The 7,500-nt window shown below is 38.5% G+C and overlaps 1 protein-coding gene across 9 annotated transcripts in view; it reads left to right on the top strand.

The window, feature by feature from the left end:
* LOC307256516 (scavenger receptor cysteine-rich domain-containing protein DMBT1-like) overlaps positions 1–7,500 on the top strand; it is a 394,296-nt gene that overhangs the window by 97,922 nt on the left and 288,874 nt on the right. The gene's annotated exons all lie outside the window — the stretch shown is intronic.

Below are 7,500 nucleotides of genomic sequence, written 5' to 3'. Positions count from 1 at the left end.
TCCATCCATCCATCCCTCCTCCTTCATCCCTCGCTTTTGTCTCTCGAGTCTTTATAGAGGTTTAATGATCCGGAAAATATCTTTCACAAACGATCACAGGCACGGAGATGTGCGCACACACACACACACACACACACGCAGGCAGGCACACACACACACACACACACACACACACACACACAGATAGAGACACACGCACGCAGGCAGGCACACACACACAAACACACACAGAGAGACACACACACAAACACACACAGAGAGACACACACAGAGAGAGAGAGACACACACGCATAGACACACACACACATGCATAGACAGACAGACAGACAGACAGACAGACAGACAGACAGACAGACAGGCACGCACACACACACGCAGAGACACACACACACACGCATAGACAGACAGACAGACAGACAGGCACATACACACGCAGAGACACACACACACACGCATAGACAGACAGACAGACAGACAGACAGATAGGCACACACACACACACACACACACACACACATCTTGAAAATAGATGGAAAGAGATGAGAAGGACAAAGATACTCTACTGTCAAAAGGTTTTCATATCAGCAAAATTATTCTTCAACCTTCTACACAGTGAACATATCATTCCAATGCAAAATCAAGGGTTTTCTAAAATGATTTTACATTTCATTTTGCCATCACTACTGTCTGAGATTACTGGTATGGCTAGTTTGATTTTATTTTACCAATTTTTATTGATTTTTTAAATTTATTTATATGTTTTTCAAGGGATTAATATCATATATTTAGGTCACAAACCATGCGCACACACACACACACACACACACACACACACACACACAGGGATAGAGACACACGCACGCACGCACGCGCACACACACACACACACACACAGGGATAGAGACACACGCACGCGCACACACACACACACACACACACACACACACACACACGTGCACACGAACACACACAGACACACACACACACACACACACACACACACACACACACACACGTACAGTCATGTTTTCCTCAATTTGCTGAAAGGGTAAGTTCATTTGACAGCTTTCCAAAACATGTCATTAGCACATTAACACATGTACAGATGTTAACAAGGACATCAAATTAAATTGAATTCATTTATAATAAGCACGTTTTAAACAACCGGAGTTGGCACGGGTTTGAAAAAAGCACGTTTTGCGTAAAAAAATGTCCACAAAAAACAAACCACTTGCCCTAGAATCTGAAAACATATTATGTAAAATAGTGAATGGGAGTTTTCTTTACAACCTGATTATGATATATTATAATACATAAACGTCTCGATCTAAGATTTAAAAAGACGTCTCGATGTAAAATTTTAATTATTAAAAATAAAAGAAATCACTTAAATAAAATGGGAATTAATACACTGTAAGCCCGGACAAGTAGAGTTTACTCAAACTTTCCAGTAAACCGGTTGCCTTAAAAAAGTAAGTAATGTAAAACTAAAACTTGAGTTGATTGCAATTGTTATTTTAAGTTCAATACAATAAATGCAAAGTTGATTTAAATTAAAATCTTTTGTAGTATTAATTGCTTTGCACAGTAACTTCACTTAAATTCTTAAGTTTGTGTGAATATTATTTTTAAGTTCAATAGATTATATGCAAATTTCATTTAAATTAAAATCTCTTGTAGTATCAATTGATTTACCCAATTTCTCCACTTAACATTTTAAGTTTGGGAGTAATATTTGTATTTATACTTTAAATGATTGATTTGTTAAAGAAAAAAGTACAACAAAAGTACATTCTTATTTAGATTGATTTAAATCCAACCATATTCTTGGAAATAAAACTTAAAATTCAAGGAACATTATCTTTAGCTGGATGTACCGTGCTGATCTGCTAATATCACTGGATTCACTTCAGGGGTGTCGGCTAAAACACCACTTAAGGCCAAACACGTCAGACTATGAAGCATGAAACAATGAGAGGAGGAGTAAGGATTTATCCGCTGTTTATTTCCTTCTTTAACTTGCACAGCAGCATACAGATCCCAGCAAAATAACAATAGCAATATTCGGCTCATGATGACACGCTAAACAGCTGTTGCAACCGGCGAACCGCGGCCATTTAATAACGTGCATAAATTATAATTTATAGAGATCGGGAAACTCCATGCACTTACTCACAAGGGCGATGCAAACAAACTCAGGGAGAGCACGTTTCAACCGTGGATTGATAGATGGTTACTGCGGGAACGTGCAAGCTCACACAACAGAGAGAGAACAAAAAAGAAACTTCACTAAACAGGCGCTCCGGCTGACTGACATGATGGCGCTAACTGACAGTTATAATGTCATCCACACTGAATAAAACACATCAAAACACTATAAGCCGTTATTTTAAACAGCGTTATTCCCAACTCTGAACATGTTACTATAAAAGTGTAAGCCCTCAAGCTCGAAAACACCCCTGCCCCCTATTACATTCCTTCCAAGGTTGAGCATTACATGCTGGATGAAGTGGAAAGTGTTCTTCATGTACTTAGGATAGTCCAGGTGAAGGGCATAAATCAGTCCGAAAAGGGCACAGAAGTCTTGAGGAAGGTTGGCCAGATCTTCCACTACCACACTCCCCTCCAAGACGACTCCTACTCCGGAAGGGTTGAGTTGAGGATGTTCTTGATCGATGCTGAGAATCCCCACTGGAGTTTGGCTGTAGGAGTCATTGTCGTCCACATCCTAACAAGAAACAGATTCACAGGGAGAAGACATAGTGAGCTAATGCTGTGTTTTTCACCTAAAAGTACCTCTTAATGTTTATAATGAAAAGCTTTGTACAATATAAATGGCACTGAAAATTATTATTAAAACAATACTGGTCTTAAACGGACGTTTTGTCAACTGCCATAGTTGGATATGTACATTAAAATGAATGATTTTGTAGCTTGGTAGCCAAGGAGCTATTACCAACCTTCAGTTGACACGAGTGCAACTTTTAACCACTGACAGTACGGGGTGTGTGTGTGTGTACACGTGGATAAATATTAAAAGGGAGTCATACAACATAAGTTTCTGGGAGAGGTTTTTCAGAACTTGGACTTAAAAGTGGGTTAGCTCTCCTTAGCTGCCAATCTACCAAACCATATTCGATGGCACACTAGCTAGAAAATGATTTGACAGACACACAAAGTAAAAGACAGAAGCAAGAACCCAAGATCAAAATGATGTCCAATGTTAATTTGAGCTCATTTTCAAAAGTCAAATCTTTCCAGTTTCAGCTATGTCATAAATAAACAACGCAGATACTCAAAAATCTTTGTTAAAATGCGTTTGTCCATAAAAAACAAGTCTAAGTCTGGGAAATACTGAAAGCCAATTAAATGATTCTGAGAATTAATAAACAAGTCCTCATTAACAAACTAAATTAAATTAACTAAATGTACAACAATTACTTACAGAGCAGGTCTTGGAAAAAGGCAGAAGGATCATCCCCCAAGATGACAGGTAATCCCCGAAGGCAAAGGCACCTGATATCCGTTGGATGTGTTGTCTAGAAGATAGTGAACAGTACAACACAGTTTGCTGGGATATTCACATGTATTTATCAAATAAATTCCAGAACTGACATACCATCTTTTATGGCTAAATTGTGCATTTTCAGGACTGCAAGTATAGAAGAGTACAATAGCAGATGTTAAAAAAAGTAAGGAGAGGAGATAAGAGGAAATAAAAAACTGTGGAGAAAAGAGAAGAAGAGAGAAAAGACTGAATAGATAGGAGCAAGGATGAACAGAGAGAGTAGTCAAATGAAACCACCTTTGTCTAACTAAAGAGTTGAATCAAAAGCTGTCCGGTGGAACCTTTTTTCTTCCTGAAGAGGTCCATCAGGCCCGGAGAGAAATGGTCACGTGCATCAAAGAAGTTTTTTTCCCCACCACTCTGTTGAAGGAATCAATTAATTTTCCTTTTCTAAAATGTATTTGCTTTCGATGTAATCCAACTGTGGCACAGTAAGCTTAAAACTTTTACTCCGACTAAAAAAATACATACAAATACTGAGTATAACTGTTAAATGTGGAAGCACAGCTGACATACCTTTAACTGCTTAGATCAATTTGGGGAGTTTGGGATGTCACCCTCTGTTTGAGCCTGAATAGGAGGTAGTTAAGAAGAACACAAATATTTTAGGCAACTATTCAAAAGTACACACTATCATCACTACACCTCAAATGTTGTTTTAAGTGCAGGTGAAAGATATGAGGCCTTAACCACACAGTGCCCAGTAATGAAATATGGATATCAAGGACAGCAAGGAATGACAACATTTTGGGTCAAAGCTAAACTCGTATTAAATGCTCTACCATAATACTTTTTTCCACACATAACATGTGAGAAAGTAAAATGTTGACAACATCCCTTTGAATTAAAGACATTGACCATCAGAAAGTAAAAAAAGGGGAAAATAGGCATAGCAGAACACATCATAGTAATTGACAAGTAGGCTAATCTATATGCACAAAAATAATATGTTTTACTGAAATCTCAGTTACAAATACATTGTATGAACTAAAAAGGCGAATTATCTGCAGATCAAGTCGATTTAATCTATTATTGAAAGCTGATGGCGACAGAAACTGTCAGCGTTAAGAGAGATGGGAGATGAGCTTCATGTTCAGAGCTTTGATAAAAAGGACCGTCGAGCTGACGGTGACTCAGTGGAGCGGGGACTGACTTTACTTTAGGGGGGAGAGGGGCTCGGAGACGGACGCTCTGCAATGACCGAGGTTGCGCTGAAGTTAAGGCGGACCGCGCTGCTTCAATATAGTGCATAAATTGAAAACGACGAAGACTATTCAGCAATACAAAAACAAACAAAAAAAATCAATGAGAATCTCTCAAGTCACATAATTGTATGGTTTAAGTAATTGTGTCGCAGCAATTTGCTGTATTCATTTTCCACAGACAAATGTAAAAAGCTGGTAGGCCTACTTAGGACACACAATCATATAAATCACATAACTAATACTATCTATAACCATTTTAAGGTAGACCTACGTTTTACTCATTTTAAGCAATTCCGACACACGTGATTAAGGGCCTGCATCATCTGCACGTGGATATACACAGCGCTACAGCATGAATTTTTTTTTTAAATAAATGCTGGGGGAAACACTCCATATTCTGCATTAATATTAGGTTACTTTCGAATCTTCTGGCACATGTTTATCAAAATTACGTTATCAAAGTTGAGTTGAGGTCCGACCATGATGCTAAACTATTTAACAGCATGGTTGGCTATCAGCAACAGTTGCAAGTAAGCTAACTAGCTCCGCGACTAGCAGTGAGCTAACGTAGGCCTAAACCTCGTGCATTAGGCTATTACAACAAGATAGCAACACGGTTTGCACAGGGATAAAATAGTTACTCACCACAGCAGTGTGCAGAGAACAAGAAGCACGATAAGTCCGATGAAAATAACCGTAGACTCTAAAGCGGGGACCAGCTGCACCACCTCCTCCCCAACCATGTTCTGTAGAGTGAGAGTCACGTAGCACGGCCAAGTACGTGACGACCGATCTGCGCATGTCTGAATGTTTGAAAAAATAGGCTCCATCTCAACAGACTGTCTAAAACTTAAAAATGCAGGTGACCATGACTAAAACTTTAAAATGTCAAGCCATTCAACTTAAAATCATTCACACATACAACTATGTCTACAAAAAAGTACAATACACTAACATGTATTAGTTATGCAATAAAACTCAAATCATTAAGTACATTCTAATAAATATTTTACGTAGATATAACATCCGGGCTAACAGTGTAAGAGCATATTCAAAAATAAAATAGATTTGAATTACCACTAAATATGGCTATAACACTAGCTATACATTTTTAAGATTATCATTTTCAAGCTTTATTAGACAGTACAGAGTTGAAATGGGGAGAGAGAGAGAGAGAGAGAGAGAGAGAGAGAGAGGGGGGGGGGGGGGGGGGGGGATGACCTGCAGTAAAGGTCCACGGGTCCGATTTGAACCCGCGACCACTGCAACGAAGGGCGGAGCCAATATGGTACGCGCTCTATCCACTACAGCGCCCCAGTTACATTTCATTTGATAATTTGATTAAATTTCATTCAATTTCCATTTTTAACATCTCAATAGTGAAGTCCTAACAGTGTCTTGATACTCAGACTAACACACGCGATGTAATAAATCACTTTGAGCTTCTTTAACAATGTTTAATTCCAACATGTCCGCCGGTGAAAAGGTTCAAAAAACCGTTCAGCTGACGTTCATTCATCTAGATTTACTCCATAAGAGCACAATGGGCAGATCAGCCACTACATTAGAATATGAGAGAGAGAGAGAGACACACAGAGAAAGACACACACACACACACACACACTCTCTCACAGATACACACAGAGAGAGAGAGAGAGAGAGAGAGAGAGAGAGAGAGAGAGAGAGAGAGAGAGAGAGAGAGAAACACACACGCTCACATAAAGAAATAGACACACACACAGAGACACATGCACAGAGACACACTCACACACACACACACACGGACAGAGACACACTCACACACAGAGAAAGAGAGAGACAGACACACACTCTCTCTCCAACATACACACACACCTACAGAGAGAGAGAGAGAGACATACACACACACACACACACACACACACACTTCACTATGGACCTATTGTCATTCTAGCAGGTGAAGCTGGATAATTCGGCCTATTCAGAACCACTGAACACATTCTAGTTTTAGTATTAACCTCGTCTGGGTTCGACTATCCTTTCTTTCTCTTTCTCTCTCTCCCTCTGTCTTTGTCTCTCTCTCTCTCTCTCTCTCTCTCTATCTCTATCTCTCTCTCTTTCTTTCATTCATTCTCTTTCTTTCATTCTCTCTCTCTTTCTTTCTTTTACATGTGTAATATATCAATATACATTTCTTCAGTTCAAAGGAGAATGGTTTTATGATTTAACTGAGATATGAGCTGTGAGTGAATGAGATGAATTGATGGATTAAATAATTTCTGCGGATTCTGGAACTCTCACACTGTATTCAAATTGCAAGTCTTTGAAAATGTGAACGGTGTGTAAGTGCATTCCGATCCCCATATTAAGTATGCTATTTCAGTGTGCTAGAAAAAGGGTATATTAGGATTAGAGGTGGGCATAGATTAATTTTTTTAATCTAGATTAATCTAGATTAATTTTGGAATTAATCTAGATTAATCTAGATTAAAATGGCTCATTTGAATTAATTCATAATATGTGTGTGCTCCCTAAATAATGACTCAAAGTAAGTCTTTGAGAACGTGTTTCTCAAGCCAGGTGGCTTTCATTTCGTCATCAGAACGAGTGTCTAATTATTGCGAACAAATAATATTCTAACAATTTAATCAGATATAAGGCTAAAAATCACAACATTGCACTGTTTTTTGTGCTTAAAAAAAACGAAAAAACTAATTTGTTGGGTAGGCTATAGGCTATAACAGAAG

The sequence above is a fragment of the Ammodytes marinus genome (assembly GCF_949987685.1).
Source record: "Ammodytes marinus genome assembly, chromosome: 10".
Lineage (NCBI taxonomy): Eukaryota > Metazoa > Chordata > Actinopteri > Uranoscopiformes > Ammodytidae > Ammodytes > Ammodytes marinus.
Note: the sequence above shows the minus strand (reverse complement) of the source record. Positions and strands in the feature narration are given on the sequence as shown.